The 18,424-nt window shown below is 44.7% G+C and overlaps 1 long non-coding RNA gene and 1 pseudogene across 4 annotated transcripts; one reads left to right on the top strand and one right to left on the bottom strand.

Moving 5' to 3' along the window:
- Window positions 1-340: 340 nt before the first annotated feature.
- On the bottom strand, window positions 341-2,312 carry LOC101087677 (annotated as a pseudogene).
- An 11,259-nt stretch (window positions 2,313-13,571) lies between these two features.
- LOC111561816 lies at window positions 13,572-17,520 on the top strand. 4 transcript variants are annotated; one of them, XR_002744713.2, is made up of 3 exons: window positions 13,572-13,707; window positions 15,442-15,561; window positions 17,122-17,520. It is a non-coding gene; the product is annotated as an uncharacterized LOC111561816 (long non-coding RNA). The 4 variants fall into 4 exon arrangements; XR_006583006.1 differs by having other exon boundaries at window positions 17,048-17,192; XR_002744715.2 differs by having other exon boundaries at window positions 13,579-13,711; window positions 15,450-15,561.
- The last annotated feature ends 904 nt before the right edge of the window (window positions 17,521-18,424 follow it).

Genomic DNA, 18,424 nt, shown 5'->3' with positions numbered 1-18,424 from the left:
CTGTCAGTTGCCTTTTAGTTTTGCTGATTGTTTACATTGCTGTGCAGAAGATTTTTATTTTGATGAGGTCCCACTAGTTCATTTTTGCTTTTGTTTCCCTTGCCTCTGGAGGTGTGTTGAGTAAGAAGTTGCTGCAGCCAAGGTCAAAGAGGTGTTTGCCTGCTTTCTCCTCTAGGATTTTGATGGCTTCCTGTCTTATGTTTAGGTCTTTCATCCATCTTGAGTTTATTTTTGTGTATGGTATAAAAAAGGGGTCCAGGTTCATTCTTCTGCATGTCGCTGTCCAGTTTTCCCAGCACCACTTGCTGAAGAGACTGTCTTTATTCCATTGGATATTCTTTCCTGCTTTGTCAAAGATTAATTGGCCATTTGTGGGTCCATTTCTGGGTTCTCTATTTTGTTCCATTGATCTGAGTGTCTGTTTTTGTGCTATAGCCATTTCCATTTTTATAGTAAGGTGAGGATTGTACCCCTCAATCTGAAAGTCTTTAACCTTGAAGTCATCAATTGTCTCAACTTTTCAAAGGACCTTAAGCTTCGGGAAAGGCCTTGGTTCTCACTGAAGCTGCATTTTCAGCAGCTCAACATGACTCAGGTAAATATGTGCATCTCCCAAAGTATGTATGAAGTCATTGGGCTTCAGGCCTGTGATGTGTACCATCCTGTAGGTGAGCAGGGCATAGCTGGTGACACTGGAGGGCACAACCAGGCCCATGTCTCCTGAGCTCCGGTACAGCTGACAGGACAGCTCACCATTTTCCAGGTAGAACTGGCAAAGGGAATGGCAGAGAGGAGCCATTAAAGGGAGATCTTTTGGATTCCACCCACACAGGATGATTCTTCTGTCATCACAGTTGGTTTTGATTGTGTCAGTCACCTTTTGCAGTTGGTCTACTCCTTGACCAGAATAATCTGAATTCTTATCTTTGTATTTTCCACTGAAAGTTATAAACTGGGCCTAAGTCCCCTTCTTCTCTGTTGCAGAATACTGGCTGTCCAAGAGGTCTCAGGACCCATTTGAGTCCCAGATTTTCACTCCCTTGGAAGACAGTTCCCAAGCGTTTGTGGATCCCTTGATAAACCACAGCAACGCCTCCAAAACACCCTTCTAGGATACAGGTATGGTTGTCAGCAGAGGAAATTCATCCCATGGCCTGGAGTGCACCTGCATACCCAGCACCAGCAGCATGCTGGTACCTGTGTGGTCATCCTTCTGGAGCCCACAGTGCAGGATGTGCTCCATCTGCCCCAAGTACCGCAGCACCCTGTTTGGTGGTGGCCAGAGATCCTGCCCCACTTCCACACAGGTGGGCTGAGACCTTGAGCGCTGCAGGTGAGAGCTGGGGGCCAGTGTGGTGCTGGCACAGCTGCAGGGCCCGGATGGGACCCCAGCAGGGGGCAGTGAGCAAGGTAGTGCGGGCCCTTCCACACCTGTTTTCCCACTGTGTCTGCCGTGACCTCTCTTAGCTATTTCTGTTTCAGACAACTAGACTGCAAAAGCTCAGGGAGTGTTAGAGCTATTGAGAGTGGGACTGTGGGACTCCTTGACCCCATCACGTGCTTAGAAAGAACAGAAAAACTATCACGCATCAAAAGGTAGTAGGATAAAATTTGAAAGTGTTAATGGAGACCATTTGCCAGACCCAGGTGAACTCCAAGAGAACGATGGAGTCATTCAAAGTCATGAAGATCACAAGAGTTGCCTCAAGCCTGGAGAATAGCAATTGTCAAATTTTCAGAATGATGGAAATAATATATTTTAATATCTATAGAAGAGTGAGTTTTGTTTTGATCTTTTGCAAACCAGGAACAAAATGATATTAACTCGATGGTATGTGAGCACATAGAAAAGATGGTCACTGATAACACAAATGGGTTCACCAAGGTAAGCCACGTGACTAAATTAGCAAGTCAGAAGAATTGGCCTCAGAGAGCTGAGCCAGGGAGAAAAATTAGGCCCATGTGCTCTACAATGGTCATGGCCTAACTTGATTTTATTATTTTTTAATGCTTGTTTATTTTTGAGAGAGAGAGCATAGGATGGGGTGCAGAGAGAGGAAGAGAGAGGATACCAAGCAGGCTCCGCACTGTCAGTGCAAAGCCTGATATGGGGCTCGATCTCATGAACTAAATTTAACATTTGATTATTCACATGACCTGAGCCAAAATCAAGAGTCAGAGGCTTAACCGACTGAGCCAGCCAGGCATCCCAAGGATACTACCTTTATCAGGAGTTTATCACAAGGCCACCCGCACTACTTCAGCAGCTCCCTGCAACCCTCACCAATCTCCTACAAACGTACCTGGCACATCCCCTGATGCCTGCATACTAAATTCAGTTTCCTGGAACTCAGCTTTCACTCTTATTTCACTGAACCCAGATAAGTGCAGGGTGACTAGGGGCCATTATGTGTCCCTAGTGAGCACCTCCACCTCAGATACCAATAGTGATCCTCCCTCCACCTTTTCCTTAGATCTTTTTTTTTTTAAGTTTATTTATTTTGAGAGAGCAAGAGCAAGTAGGGGAGGGGCAAAGAGAGGAGAGAAAGAATCCCAAGCAGGCTCCATTCTGTCAGTGCAAAGCCCCACACAGAGCTTGAACCCACAAACCACGAGACCATGCCCTGAGCAGATGGGTCCGACACTTAATAAATAGCCACCCAGGTGCCCCCAGCTTTGCCTTAGATCTTAATGTCAGTGTGGGCGGTGACTGGGCTCACCTTCTTGCTGACAGCTCCCAAGTGCTAAGAAGCCAAATTCTCCTCTTCTTTATCCCCTTCCCAATCTGGGCTCATCAGAGCACTCCGAGGAATTCTGAGAAGGCTCTCAGATCCTCTCAATCCCAGCTTCAAAAGCTCAGACTGAAGGTAGAACAAAAGGAGTGACAGTAGTTTTCATAGAACCGGAAAGAGAAGCGACAGAAGAGCTTGCATTTCCAGGAAGATTGTCCTTTCAGATAAAGCCTCCAAATAAAGTGGCCCTCATTTCATGAGCTGCAAGTGACTAGGGCAAGACAAATGGTACCTACATTTAGAGACTCCAGTATACCTGATCATAGGATACAATCTCAGTCCTCACTGGAGGGGTTATAGAATATAAAGACTGTACTCTGTATTACTTTCCTTAAAAAAATAACAAATCCTGACATCTTAAAAACATCTGGCCCCAAAGATTCAAATCAGATTTCATGGGTCTTCACTGTATTACTTACAGCTGATTGTCTCCACCATCTGTGGTAGGGTCTGGATTGCCACTATTATTCTGTGTTTTGCTTGAGGCAAACAATGTGGGCTCTCAGGTATTTAAGCCAGTCTCAAATTCTTCATCTCCTAACACCCTAATAATAAAATCTGTCTCATCTGGTGGTTGAAAGCATTGTGATAGTCTACAGAAAAATCACCAAATTAATACTGGCAATGCATCTCATACTTGAGATCTCTTGTGTTTGGCAGTGTTTTAAAATTGCAAAATGCTTTTACATGCATTACTGTTCCACTTCTTATGCATCAGTTTTTTGCCATCTCCAATCACTGTGGACTAAATCTTTACTTTCTCGGGAGGGATTTCTCAGACCTTATCCTCTCAGCGTTCCTTCTCAATCCAATCTCCCCTGTCTTCACAAGGATGTGGACATTGCCCTCAGCAATCCAATCTCCTTATGTGGTTAGCTTCTGTTTTGTTTTAATGGAGGGATGTTTGGTTAGGTCTTCCCCTCTCCAGTCTTCTCTCTTTCTCTACTGCAGTGTGAGCCAGCCCTTTGTCTAAGTTACTGTTGGGCACACTCACCTACCATCAAGGCGTGAGCAAGAAACCAAGCCATACTTATCAGAAAAAGGATCATTTTAATCAAGATGCTGTTGACAAGATGGCTTTTCTCACGAGGTCAGCCCAGGGCACAGAGGTGATCACATCTGTGGCTCTTGGGTCCACTTCTTCCTTATTGCCACATGGAGCTCAAAGTGGAGGTTGAGCAAAAGAAATTGGAGTGACAGTAGCTTTCATATTAATGAAACCTTCCGGTTGGAAGGAGACACAACAGTTTTACCATTATTCTTTTTTCTATCCCACATATTTGTCAATCACTAATGCTTTTGTGAGGTCTTACTTCAGGGTTTGGCCATGAGAATTTGCCTTGCAGACCTTCTTAATACATGGAGCTTAATTGACCAAGGGCCCCCGTTGCTAGGCTTTAAAATGGTCTCTGAGGCCACACCTCCCACGCACTGCTCCCTGCCAATAGCTGGGCACAGTGGGGATGCTAAGACAGCCCCATTCCTTGGGCAACACAGGACTCTTTGTTGGCTGACTTTGGCTCATTGACTCCGTGATGAATTTATAAATCGTGGCTGAGTCTTGGGCCCCTCCCCCCAGCCTTCTCTCCTTTTCTCTCGTATTCAGATTTGCTTTGTGGCCTGAAGGCCTTGCCATCCTCCCTGAGTACTTCCTATTTTCTTTCACACAGGTGTTTTCCCTAATAAAGCCCTTGCACATTTAATCCTAGTCAGCATTTGCTTCCTGGAGAATCTAGAATAGGCAGAGCTGGCATCCTGTCAGCCTCTTCCATCTCTGTGTGCTGTGTGCACTTTGAGCTCTGTTTTGTTTCAGATGTAACTGTACTGTTACTTCTCTCTCCTCACCCTGCCTCAGAGCCACAGGAGAGTCTGTTATTAGTAGCACATTTATTACGCCCATAAACACATAAGATGCTGTGTTGATCACCCTTTATTAGCTTATAGTCACCAGGCATACACCCGTGAGCACAGGACATTCAGAGAGAGAACAAAACCAGTAAATCAGAACAAAGTGAAGATATTTCCATCCTTATGAGTCACACAAATGGGAAGGTTTACAGGTTTGGCAGCCATTTGGTTTCCAGACTGAGTGGGGATAAGGCTAGCAGTTGCCACTGCTCTAATCAATCTTAGTGATTGAGTGAAATCAGGCTCTGAATGCTGGACGGGGAGAGCCACTGAAGTGTCATGGATGAGTAAAGGAGAGCCTCTGCCTTCAGGAAGTCCTCACACCAGTGGTAACATGACTTCAAAAACCAAGGAAGCACTGTAAGCATAGTGACAAAAATTGTCTAGGGTACAGTGAGGGCACAAAGGCAGATGGGGTCATTTCTTAGGAAAATAGGAAATATTTCAGAAAGGGGCTAAGCTTGAAAGCTGCAGGGTTCTCTTGACTCGTTCCATATTAGCGCCACAGTTTATTTGGCATGGTTGAAGCATGAGGTGCAATGTGTTGATGGGCAAAGGGGGAGCCATTGCAAACTATAAGGACTTTGCGCTTGAGAACTCTGTGCAGTGGAAAGCTTAAAGGTGCAGGGTGGGAAGAAGTGAGACAGTCGCCTGGGACTGGGACAACTCTGAGGCACAACAAATTCCAGAGTTCTCCTGAGTATCACACCAACCTACTGTCAATGAGACTCTGCCTGAAATCTTTCTTAGTTTCCTCCCTTTGCTTTCCTGCTTCCCTCACTCTATTCCAGATGCTCAGGGAGGACTGTCTCAATAAATCACATGCATGTAAATCCTCACCTCAGGGTCTGCTTTTACTAAACCTGCCCTCAGACACCCCCAATTCCTGACATGTTCATCTGATTCACAAGTGCTCTAACTGAAAGTAAGAGCCCCCATATCTAGGCCTAAAGAGGAACTGTTGGTCAGAGTTCATGGCAATCCTGACCTGGAGTTAGGTTTCTCCTTAGCATTAGGTTCTAGACCTGTGCTGTCGTAGGTCTTCCACGTGCTCCATAGCTGCATCTGATGGCCTCGTTGGAAGCTGTTGTCACCTGGAGGACTTGAGAGTGTGTACTGGAGGGAAGTCAGTCCAGAAATAGATGGAGAGGGCAGGGTTTCAAGACCTGGAGCATCAGATGTCTTAAGTGTCCTTACCTCTGATAGTCTGTCCCTCTTTCCCAGGGAGAGCCAATGAGGGCTTTAACTCTGGGGCTTCAGGGAGAATTATACACACAGGAGAGTTCCCTCCAAGAACGATGGGCAACTGAAGACCAATATTCAAGAGGAGAGCCTCAAGAGGTTCATTCTCAACCACCCAGTGCCAAGAAAATGGAAAAGGGAAGAGGTAGGCTTCCAACACTCCACCTGGGCTCCTATAGGTTCAGCAACTTTTGAGGTCAGAGGGGGCAATGACAGGGAGAAAACTATCTCAGGTGTGCCTGAACCGCCTGTTAAGATGGGTAATTGTGGGTTCAGGGAGAGGAGAGCAATGGAGGAAACAAGAAACAACAGAAGAATGAATGAATGAGTGAATGAATGAACGAATGAATGAGAATTGCTTTGGAAAACACATTCCATATCAAATTTGGGACCAAACTGCAATTCTGCTTAGTTGTACTATTACAATGACCAGGTCACATGCTATTTTGAAGAAGTCAAGGATTGAGACCAGTCCACCATCATCACATCAGCCTACTCCCCACCCGCTACATATCCAGGGAACCATAAAGTATTTATTGCTTTGCAACCTGCTTCTTTAGCTCGTCATAACACTTTTGAAATCCATCCATGTTGTTGAACTATCAGTTAGTAGTTCCTTTTTTTATGGTTGAGTACTGTTCTATTACATGAACATCCCACAATTTGCTCATACTCCGGTTTGTGTCCTTCCACTGTCCATCTCTACCCCCACCTGTCCCCCTCTTTGTCTCCTTACTGCTTGCTCTGTGTACCCTCCTACTGTCATTCTCTTGTACTTTGCCTTTGTTATGTCAATTTTTCAATACAGCAAAATGCAACTCACTTGAATCTTGAAGGCGTGAAAGAGGACTTAGGTACGATTTAGCTTTGGATAAAGGAAGTCCATGGGCCAGTTTTATAAACATGCACAGAGATGCAGGAAGGTGAAACAAGAATTGTTAAGACAGCCATGGCCCTAAGGGAGAGAATAATTTGTTGTCAGAGGCAGAGCATTATCTTCGTGCTATCATGGGAAAGACAGAAGGCGAAGCCAAGGAAAGGGTGAGGTTAAGGAATTTATGTTCTCAATCTTGGCTGCAACTTATATTCACCTGAGGGGTTTTAAAAATGGATATCAAAACTTATCATTAGAAATTCAGATTTATTTGATCTGGGATGGGGCTTGGCATAGAGTTCTAAATTCTCCACAGATGCTTTTAACAAACAGCCAGGAATAAGACTTGCCTAGCACTGTAGATAAGCCAGCTACAAACCGCCCCGCAGTGTGCATCTCATTCACAGCAGAGACTGAAAATCAGGCCCTTTATGCAGTTTGCATTCGCCTCTCAGGGGTGATGGTGAGAGAGCCTGGAACAAGGATCAGTGGAAAAGCAACAGATGAACCATGTCAATAGTGTTTCCTGTACAGATATCCTTCTAGAAGCATGCTCCTTACATTTGCTTGACCACAACTCACAATAAGAAACACATATTACACTGTGATTCAGTTCATACATGTAAATAGTTAAAATTTTGCAAAATTATACTTACCCTTACCATGTGCAATGAACTTTCATAATTTTGTACTAAGTTGATTTCCTAATCCACCCATGAATTGAGAACATAGCTTGAAAAACATGGATTTAAAATGTTTTCTTGAAAGAAAGAAAGAAAGAAAGAAAGAAAGAAAGAAAGAAAGAAAGAAAAAAAGAAAGTTTTCTTTAGGCATATTTTAAAAGAGAACTATGAGGACTTACTTGCCTCAACAATTCTCTAAATAGGAATTGAAACATATGAAAGCATTTTTATCTCTATGCTGTCCTTTATCATGCCATAAGAAACTTAAGAAGAAACCACTGTCTGATGAATAATCCAGAGGATGACAGGAGAGAGAGATGGCTTAAAATGCAACAGCTGAAGTTTTTCATGCTATTCTTAGAATGTTCCTATAGTGTAATGAGATATAAAGTCCCATTGGAGAATATTGATTTCTGGGTAAAAATTTGGTAGACATGGTTTAGGCTAATCCTTTTGCCAATTCTTTTTTGCTTTCTCTGATGATTCCTTTCTCTCCTGAACCTCTCCAAAAGAACACAAGACTTCTGTGAAGGCTTACTCCTTGTCCCCACAAAGGTGACCCACTGCCTCTCATGACTGTTGGCTCCTTCCAGACTGGAGCCTTTCATGTCTCTTCTACCAGACTCTCGTTTCTCACCAAATGGTTGTGTGTCCTTAGCTACTCCCTCAGCCTCCTCCAACCACTGTCCCCTAATCTGTGGATGATGGAACTGGACTTATTTGATCTCTAAAGGCCAACTAAGCGTTTACATTCTTGGGCTCTTTTTTGACCCCTTTCCCTTCTCTTTAAATAGAAAGGAAAATCTAATGAAGAGGTGTGTTCTCTGTAAAATGTAACAGGCTGTTTGGGTTTTTTTGTTTTGTTTTGTTTTGTTTTTTAATATATGAAATTTATTGTCAAATTGGTTTCCATACAACACCCAGTGCTCATCCCAAAAGGTGCCCTCCTCAATACCCATCACCCACCCTCCCCTCCCTCCCACCCCCCATCAACCCTCAGTTTGTTCTCAGTTTTTAACAGTCTCTTATGCTTTGGCTCTCTCCCACTCTAACCTCTTTTTTTTTTTTTTTTCCTTCCCCTCCCCCATGGGTTTCTGTTAAGTTTCTCAGGATCCACATAAGAGTGAAACCATATGGTATCTGTCTTTCTCTGTATGGCTTATTTCACTTAGCATCACACTCTCCAGTTCCATCCACGTTGCTACAAAAGGCCATATTTCATTTTTTCTCATTGCCACGTAGTATTCCATTGTGTATATAAACCACAATTTCTTTATCCATTCATCAGTTGATGGACATTTAGGCTCTTTCCACAATTTGGCTATTGTTGAGAGTGCTGTTATAAACATTGGGGTACAAGTGCCCCTATGCATCAGTACTCCTGTATCCCTTGGATAAATTCCTAGCAGTGCTATTGCTGGGTCATAGGGTAGGTCTATTTTTAATTTTCTGAGGAACCTCCACACTGCTTTCCAGAGCGGCTGCACCAATTTGCATTCCCACCAACAGTGCAAGAGGGTTCCCGTTTCTCCACATCCTCTCCAGCATCTATAGTCTCCTGATTTGTTCATTTTGGCCACTCTGACTGGCGTGAGGTGATACCTGAGTGTGGTTTTGATTTGTATTTCCCTGATAAGGAGCGACGTTGAACATCTTTTCATGTGTAACAGGCTGTTTGTAAATGTGCATATTCAAGATTAAGCACCTCTCTTCCTCCTGCAAAAGGGAGAAGGCCATCACTTTCTTTAGAAAAGAAGGATCTGGAGGGGAACCTGGGTGGCTCAGTCGGTTAAGCGTCTGACTCTTGATTTCGGCTCAGGTCATGATCTCAGGGTCATGGGATCGAGCCCCACATTGGGTTTGGTGCTGAATGTGGAGCCTGCTTAGGATTCTCTGTCTCCTTCTGCCCCTCTACTCCTCCCTCACTCTCTAAAGTTAAAAAATATAAAATAAAAAAAGGGTCTGGAGAGCAAACTGGCAGCTGAGGAAAGAGTGGTAGGGATTTGGCTACCCAGTCTGCAAAAGCTGTGAGCAGGATATCACCAACTCCTGGCAGTGAACATGGAGTCCTGCATCACAGGAGGGAACTTATCCTCGAATTCACCGGTAATGCTTCCCCCTTCCAGGCTGCTGCTCACCACTCAGCCTGTCTTTTTTTTTTTTTTTTTTTTTAATTTTTTAACGTTTATTTATTTTTGTGACAGAGAGAGACAGAGCATGAACAGGGGAGGGTCAGAGAGAGGGAGACACAGAATCTGAAACAGGCTCCAGGCTCTGAGCTGTCAGCACAGAGCCCGACGCGGGGCTCAAACTCACGGACCGTGAGATCATGACCTGAACCGAAGTTGGATGCTTAACCGACCGAGCCACCCAGGCGCCCCACTCAGCCTGTCTTCTACAGCCTCTCACTGTGTTCTTGGTCTTGGTCTTTAGGACTGCATGGCTCTCACTCCAGCCATCAGTAGGATAAAGACTAAAAGACTCTCATTGAGGTTTCTTCCATTTTCTGTCTGCAGATCAAACCTCAGTGGATGCTGCCAGATACTCTAGTCTTGTGAACTGAGACTTCTGGAAGCCAGGCAACAAACAAACACAATCTTACCCTCGAAAGCTTCAGGAAGTAGCAGCCTGGTTAGTCTCTCAACTCTGAGGGCTACCTGTCTCATGAGCAGAATCTGGGCCCTGTCTCTGCAAACCTACAGAGCATCCCAGAAAAAGTCAGTTATGTCCTGGGGTGTGTGGAAAGTTAGGAAGCCATTTCCACTTCTGGATTATCATTAACCAATGCTAAGCAAAATGCACTTAGTCTGCACACATAATTTGTGATCCTGCTTTTTAATGAGGCTTAGGTAAACTTGCACTGGCTGTAGCACAAGCTTTTTACTTTAGCTCCTGTGCTCAAATAATCAACTCAAGGTAAAGAAAACCCTGCCCCTATGACAAATTAGGCAGCCCCTAAATGGGCCCACTGCATTGCTGTCTGGATCCCCTCCAGTACTAGTATGAGAACACTATTGTGTGGTGTTGGAATGCTGGCTAGATGGTGGGAAAACTGGCACAGGGTCAGTGAAGACTGCTTTTAGCCTTCACCTGACCCTGGGGCCGCTCATTTAGATCATTGTCAAGATGGGCTTTGTCTAGACCACCGTAGCCAAGGAAGACTTCAAAGAATGTAAGAGACATACCAAAATACCACAGAAGGGGCGCCTGGGTGGCTCAGTCGGGTGAGCGTCCGACTTCAGCTCAGGTCATGATCTCGTGGTCTGTGGGTTCGAGCCCCACGTCAGGCTCTGTGCTGACAGCGCAGAGCCTGGAGCCTGCTTCAGATTCTGTCTCCCTCTCTCTCTGCCCCTCCCCCACTCATGCGCGCGCGCGCGCGCTCTCTCTCTCTCTCTCTCTGTCAAAAATAAATAAACATTAAAAAAAAAATACCACAGAAGACCTAGAAGGGGCCTCCAATGGAAAATCATACTATTTCATCAGATGACATTTAGTAGAATAGTCATAGTGGCACAGTGGGTTAAGGTCAAAAATTAGAAGCTACATGAGGGCCCATCAATAGGACAAAGGAGAAATAAATCATGGCATATTCCAGCAGTGGGTCCTATAGAGCAATGACGAATGGATGAACCACGCTTGTCATCTGGAGCAGAGTGCTGAAGGTTATGCCTTTGAATGACTACAACCAACCTTGAAGATGAAGGAGGACAGGTCAGAGGAGGAAACAAGGAAAACCTTGAGCTGCTCTACCTGAGTCCTGACGACACCTAGAGCACAGGGACTTCCCAGAGGAGGAGAGCTAGAGAGAGATCATTGGTCCATGGCAGGCCTGGGTCCCAACAGTGGACGTGGTAAAGGGGGCAGGGCTGATCATAAAATAGTTCCTTTAGTTTGTTCTTGGAAATCCAAGATGAAGTCAGGGACACTTTGAGCACTTGGTGGTGGGAAATAAAGGAGTCACATATGGACCCACTTAACAGCAGAGGAAGTTGAGACTACAAAGAAAATGGTGGCAGGGCTGAGAATAAATTGAGGCCTTCTGAACCCAGCTGAGAGGGGTGACAGCTCACAGTCCCCAACAGGCAGCTCCATGGGTACAGCGAGAAGGCCAGTCCTGGAATCGGGCTGCAGGACAGTGAGACCGTGTAGGCAAACCAGGGAGGCTCTGTCTTCCCTGTTGTCCCAGTAGCCTGGGGGAGCACAAGTGGGGAAAGGAAGAAAGTAGAGTTGGACAGCAAAAGAGATGTATGTTTAGAAGCTGCCTGGAAACCATCCTGAAGGGAGTCACTTTGCTCCTCTGCACTTAGCTTCTAGACGCAGCTGCAGGCAAAGACAGAGGATGGCAGAACAGAGCCAAACCACAGTAGTTCGCAGGAGGCTGCACACAACAGACACAAGCAAGAAAGCACCAGACCCAGGTCCTGGGCCTCCCGGATGGGGAAGCCATACTGCTCCTCTGATGGTCTCATATGGACCTTGACAGCAGAAAATGCCATTTGGATCTGAAAAGAGGCGACACTGTATTTAAAAGCATCCCAACCTCTGCTCCAACTCCTTTCCTCTGTTTCCTTCTCTAACTCATCTTCTGCTCTCACACTCCTGTTCTTTGCTCTCTTCTGCCCACCTTTTCCCTTTTTACCCTTTGCAGCTACAGTTTTAGGAGCATTTGCACACTGGACATGAAAATGGCTAGTTCTCCTTGTCTCTCTCTCTCTCTCCCTTTTTTTTCTCTTTTTTTCTCCTTGTCTCTTCAATGAAATGCCAAAAGAAAGATGGAATCCTCAGAATCCTTGATGGGTTGGTCGGGAAGTGGAACTCCAAGGGGACCTGAGTGCCATCAGAAGAGAGCTATTTCTCCGCAGAAGTTCCTATGTTAAAGGATGGGGGCTGGGAGGGAGTGGGAGTCTGACCAACCACTGCCCCAAAGCTGGGGTGTGAGCATTTATGGGCCAGCAGATGTAACATTAAGAGCAAGCCCTTGTCGAATCTCAGAATTTGGCAGCCTAGATGGACACGCTCTCACCCATCACCAAAGAGGGCCTGCTGGCTTACCTTTCCAGCTTAGGGTCAATGCCCCAGCCCTGAGAGCTCAAGTCAAGGACAGTGATCCTGGAGCACTCACAGAAGCACCCAGACCCAGGGAGGGCACACAGGCATCCCCACTCACCCAGTGCTGTATAATAGTCACTTCGAGACTGACCACACATGTAGTACTCTGGACTGTCAAAAATAGAACGTGGATTGTCATTGTCTGTTCTCCTGCAGAAATAGCGTGGTTTTGTTCTCCCCCAGTGATAGCTATCTTGGAAAACCATGTGGTGGATGAGGTTTCCTGAGGATGCTCCTTTTCCTACGTAAGAAAGTAGGAGATAGCTAAACAATCCGATGGGAGGAGCTCAGGTGATCATTCTTCGAGTTGCACAGCTTTGGCCCAGGCATTGACTACTGAGATGAGCAGCTCTCTGGGAAACAGAAACCACGTGGAATGAATTCAACAGATATTGGAGGCTCAACATTCAAAAAGCCAACACCAAATTAACATAGCTAGAAAGAGCAGGAAATAGCTTCCATACCTAGGGCCAGAAAACCAGAAAGAATATATATAAGGGGATTGTAAAGTCCGGACGCTTGGAAGAGAGGCCCCGTGAAGCTGGAACCTGGAGCTGTGAGGTGAAGCTGCCATCTAGCCATTGCTGTTACCTCAGGAAATCAGAGGGGACAAAACCCCCAGAATCAGGACCCAAACCTTTGGGAGGAGGCTCAGTACCTGGCTGATGCTGGCTCCTCAGGAATTCGAAGGAGGGACCCTGCAAAGCTCGCAGCTGAGGAGAAGGGGAAGCCCACCTTTGGTAGAACCTCCAGAGTCTAAACAAGACCCTTGCAGCGCTGAGATCCAGAGGGGACATCGCCACACTGCTGCAAGAGCTCTGAAGAGGCACCTGTTTGCCACCAGGACTCAGAACAGGAGGCACAGGGCTGCTGACGCGGATATCTCTGAAGGGGCACACTGAAAATCCTTCTGGGAATAGGAGGAAAACACTAGAATCTGGGGCCAACTGTAACTACTGGAAACAACTGCCAAGATGAAGCACTATTGCTGAAGTGATGTAGAAAAGGAACAGTGAGCAAACAGGAAGAAGCAAATCCTTCTCATTTTCCTGCCTTCTAGTGCTCCCATTAGCAGACTCAAATGGGAGAGAGCTGGTTTGTAGGTACTCAGGAAATCAGTGTTTGAAGCTGACATACAGTAGCTTCAAATTCATTGTATGTTTATTTACTTTTGAGAGAGAGAGAGAGAAAGAGAGTATGTGAGCAGGGGAGGGGCAGAGAGAGGGAGACACAGAATCTGAAGCAGGCTCCGGTCTCCGAGTTGTCAGCACAGAGCCTGACACGGGGCTCAAACTTATGAATCCTGAGATCATGACCTGAGCTGAAGTCAGATGAGCCAACAGCCACCCAGGCGCCCCAACAGACAGTAGCTTCAAAACCAACACATCTCACATCCTCAACACAGGCTCTCTCCTTTCTTCCCAGAAGTCTTTTCTCTTCTCAAGATCCATAGCTAGCATCTGGTCCTCCCCTAAATTCCTGCATGAACATCACTTCTTATGTTTGAAAAGCTTTGTTTTAAGTCCTCCTCACTGAAGTTTGTTACCCCAACTAGGCCTACTTCTGCCCTTGTGAATAGGTCTCTCTGTTCCTTTTCCTCTGGTTTCAGTGACAATCTTGAGTGAGAGAGGGACTCAAAGGATGAACAGATGCCGATTCTAAAACACAGCCATTTGGGATGTGGCCTGGTCACTAATGGCTGTTGTTTCTAGGATAGGAGTAACTCCAGCATAAGTGACGAAGAGACAAAGTATCAGGGAGCCGGGCTCTGAGTCTCTCTGTCTAAATACCCTCGTAATGCAACCACCACCCACTGGCTCTGAGCCTTAAGCAAACTGACTCATAAAGTCACCTCATCATCAGGGGGATCAGCTGAGCTTAGAGCTGGCAATACTATTTGTAATCGAACATTAAATACAAATGTTAAACGACCGTATGTGATTGCTGATCATCTACTATGCTACTTTTATAATCAAGAATTTCTAATATATTATCCAAAAAAAAAACCATTATTTGCCACCAGAAAAAAAAAAATCAGACCTATATTCTTTCATCTTAAAATGGGAGAGTTTGTGAAGATGGTTTTGGTGTAATTCCGGTATTAATATTCTATCAGATTAAATATAAAGAATATTTTAAAAATCCGAATCTACTTTCAGTTGATAGAATTCAATAGCATGTATACAAAGAGTACTTAAAAAATTGGCAGTCATCATTAAAGGAAGACATTATCTTCTAGGCAGGGGATGTTCCTTAGTATTTAGAGGTAAGTAGTCTGGGTGCAATTTCCTGTGGCACCCTCAAAACCTGAGCACCTGAGCAAATACATTATTTGGCCTCCGTAATCTTCAGCTTCTTTTCTGATAAACTAGATGCAATAATAACACTTCCTCAAAGTTAGTAGGAGGTTTAAATGAGTTAATGTTTAGGGGCACCTGGGTGGCTCAGTCGGTTGAGCATCTGACTTTGGCTCGGGTCATGATCTCATTGTTCACAAGTTCAAGCCCCCCACCAGGCTTGCTACTATCAGCTCAGATCCTCTATATTTCAGATCCTCTATCCCTCTCCCTCTCTCTCTCTGCCCCTCCCCTGCTCATACTCTCTCTCTCAAAAATGAATAAACATTAAAAAAAAATGTCTTTTTCCAACACAATGGCAGGTCCCATTGTTACTGGAGAAGAGAGTTCAGAAATGTGTTTGAGACATTTCACAATGCAATAGCATGGCATAGCTAGATGTGGAGCAGGGTAGAGTAAGGCACAACTTTCAAAAGTGATTTTCCCTCGTCTTTCTGCCTTCGCTTTTTAAAAATCATTTTGCTGCACGTGTGGAGGCACTCAGGATCAAACATGTGGTACCAACAGTCTAGCAGCAGAGCCACAGAGACAGATGGTTACTCCAGGACATCCTCCTCAGTCTCAGGCTTCAACCTCAGTTAGAACGGAGAGACAAGGTGGGTCAGATAAGTCCTTCCCCTGCCACACTTGAGCATCCCTTGACAAGCTCAGTGGCAACATCACTAAACGCCACTCACATGCAGATCATGGGTTACGCCCCAAATACCCAAGGGCCAGATTTTACCATGCTCTATAGAAAGGTCACATTCTTGGACCACATCCAGGGGCTTTGTGGCAACCTCCCTCCAGCAAATCAGTCAAGATTCTTCCTGAGCCCTGTCACGTTCGGTGTATTGGTGACCTGAATAAAAGAATAAAAGAATGTCATCAGATGTGCAGGTCGTCATCAAAATGGGTGACTGCCACTATCTTAAAGGAGATTAATTGTAAAGTGACCTTAGACAGCCAAAATGAAATGTAAAAACAACAAGTATAAGAATAACATCCATGCAAACAAAAAAACAAAGCAAACACAAAAGCATCCCACAGGCAGAAATGGTAGTGGGAAGTGAGACATTAGAAGGTCAAAACTGACCTCAATTTAAATGAAACATCAATATAGCCCACTGTGAGGAAAAGGACAATGGTATTGGAGTATATCAAGAAGAATATCAAAAGTCAGGGGGATAAAACCTTTTACTGGATTAATTAGTCATCATTAAGTAGAATATTACATTTATGTTTTAGTATTTTTTTGAAGAGTGTGAAAATTTAAAAACTGGAGAGGACTCAAAGAAGAAGAAGAAATATCTAAAACTCTCTAATTTTTTTATCGGAGGAAAAAGCCATAAAATCTGTTTTGGTTAAGAGAGAATGAGGGATGACTTTATATCAGTCCTCGAAAATGGAGGGGAGGAGGTGAAAGATATTGTACTTGTATATAGAGGATTGAACAAGCAGTAGTATTGTAGATTTTTTAAGGTGGTTGGTTGGCAGTTTGGGCAGAAAGGTACCAGAAGACTGCAGATGGCTATTAAAATAAGCAAAGCCCAGAGTGTACACTTTTAGAGCCGTTGCATTGGGTGTTGGCTTGGCTAGACAGCCAAAGGAAAGAACCTCCCTGGATAGGAAGCTCTCCTTATATTCTACTTCTATGCTTGTAACGCCAATTAACTGGCAATTTTGTTGGAGCTTGGACTGCAAGCAGTGCCTCAGGCTCTAAGCTCTGGCTGTTGAGGCTCCTGCTCCATAATCAAGCCCTCTTAATTGTCCTGGGTGCTAATGAAGCTTCTGACTACAGATAGGATTCTCCGGAGACTCTATCTCAACAGTAAATATCCTCCTCCCCACCCAATTAAAAACCCATTTGTTTCTATCTTCATTTAATCCATTTTTTCTTTGGTCTCACACTCCTCTGGATGGTCCTCATCCTCCTCTCACAGCATCCTCTGCATAGTTAGTTGATAAGTCCTCCCCATCTGAATAGATGTGACATTAACCATGCCATTGTTCTATCTCCCATGAGGGGTTGCTCTAACGATCTCATGTTCCTCTGGGATCCTCTTTTTTGACCTGACTTTTATCAATCATGATTTCTTTCAGCCCACCGAGGTGGCTTAGCAAAAAGCCTAGAACTATGGAGATCCAGACTAATCTCTGTTCTCTCTTTCACCAAGAGAAGACAATAACAGAAGACTTCATGAAGAAATGATCCATATGAGAGCTGAGATCACCTAACAGAGCAGAAGGAAAAAAAATGGAACGGAAGGAGCCAAAGACCCATACTAGGGAAGCAGTGTTTTCCTTTGTTTCCCAAATCAGGTGGAACGCTCTTTCCTACAAACAGGGACACTACCATTGAAAGACCACCACGAACAAAGGACTTGCCTGCTTCAGCTGAGTCACTCTTACTGCAGTTAGGGCTTTGGGGGTCATCACCTCAAGTTGTTTGCTTAATGGTGGGGTTTTTCCTTTGCATGAAAACCTGGGGAATTTGTCTCAAATGTGGTTTCTCAGGCTCTATACCCAGCTATTTTTTTTAATTCAAGTATAATTAAAGTACAGTATTATGTTAATTGCAGGTGTACGATATAATGATTCAACAATTCTATACATTTCTCAGTGCTCATCACGATAAGTGTACTCTCAATCCCCTTTACCTACTTGACCCATCCCCCCACCCACCATCCCTCTAGCAATTGCCAGTTTGTTCTCTATAGTTAAGAATCTGGGTTTTTGGGGGGCGCCTGGGTGGTTCAGTCAGTTAAGCATCTGACTTTAGCTCAGGTCATGATCTCACAGTCTGTGAGTTCAAGCCCTGCGTCGGGCTCTGTGCTAACAGCTCAGAGCCTGGAGCCTGCTTCAGATTCTATGTCTCCCGCTCTCTCTGCCCCTCCATGCTTGTGATCTATCTCTCTAAAAAATAAATAAAAAATTAAAGAATTTTTTTAAAAAAAGAGTCTTCCTTTTTCTGTTTGTTTTGTTTCCTAAAGTCCACATATGAGTGAAATCATATGGTATTTGTCTTCCTCTGATTTATTGCACTTAGCATTATATCCTGTAGCTCCATCCCATGTTTTTGCAAATGGCAAGATTTTGTTCTTTTTAAGGCTGAGTAATATTCCATTGTATATATATATACCATATCTTTTTTTTTTTTTTGAGAGACAGAGAGAGAGAGAGAAAGCGCAAGAGTCAGGGAGAGGGGTAGAGGCAGAGAATCCTAAGCAGGCTCCACATTCAGTGCTCAGCACAGAGCCACACACAGGGCTCAATCCCATGACCCTGAGATTATGACCTGAGCCGAAAGCAAGAGTCAAATGTTCAACCGATGAACCACCCAGGCACCCCTGTACCACATCTTCTTTCTCCATTCCTCTGTGGATGGACACCTGGGCTGCTTCATAATTTGGCTATTATAAATAGTACTGCAATAAACATAGGGGTGCGTATCTTTTCAAATCAGTGCTTTTGTTTTCT

The sequence above is a fragment of the Felis catus genome, chromosome C1, assembly GCF_018350175.1.
Source record: "Felis catus isolate Fca126 chromosome C1, F.catus_Fca126_mat1.0, whole genome shotgun sequence".
Classification (NCBI taxonomy): domain Eukaryota; kingdom Metazoa; phylum Chordata; class Mammalia; order Carnivora; family Felidae; genus Felis; species Felis catus.
The sequence above is the reverse complement of the archived record's forward strand: the minus strand, read 5'-3'. Positions and strand labels throughout refer to the sequence as shown.